Source organism: Anarrhichthys ocellatus, unplaced genomic scaffold (assembly GCF_004355925.1).
Source record: "Anarrhichthys ocellatus isolate YVR2014 unplaced genomic scaffold, GSC_Weel_1.0 scaffold48, whole genome shotgun sequence".
In the NCBI taxonomy this organism is placed as follows: domain Eukaryota; kingdom Metazoa; phylum Chordata; class Actinopteri; order Perciformes; family Anarhichadidae; genus Anarrhichthys; species Anarrhichthys ocellatus.
The window spans coordinates 2,304,699-2,305,110 of NW_022280078.1; positions in this window are offsets into that span (position 1 = coordinate 2,304,699).

Consider the following 412-nt stretch of genomic DNA (forward strand, 5'->3'; position numbering starts at 1 on the left):
CATGTTGTCCTCATGTTTTTTCTGATGCTAACAAATCTGTGATAAATGATGTTCATATTTATATTAAGATGGAGATTTCCAGGAGGCACTTGTGTCGTTTGTGTGTTTTTGTTTGTATGTGTTTGTCTTATCTCTTTACACCTGCCCATGACAGCAAGCAGCAAATCTTCGTCCAGGAAATGCAGGTAAGTATGTCAGATAAGTGTGTGTGTGTGTGTGTGTGTGTGTGTGTGTGTGTGTGTGTGTGTGTGTGTGTGTGTGTGTGTGTGTGTGTGTGTGTGTGTGTGTGTGTGTGTGTGTGTGTGTGTGTGTGTGTGTGTGTGTGTGTGTGTGTGTGTGTGTGTGTGTGTGTGTGTGTGTGTGTGTGTGTCTCTGTGTGTGTGTGTGTGTGTGTGTGTGTTTGTGTGTGTGT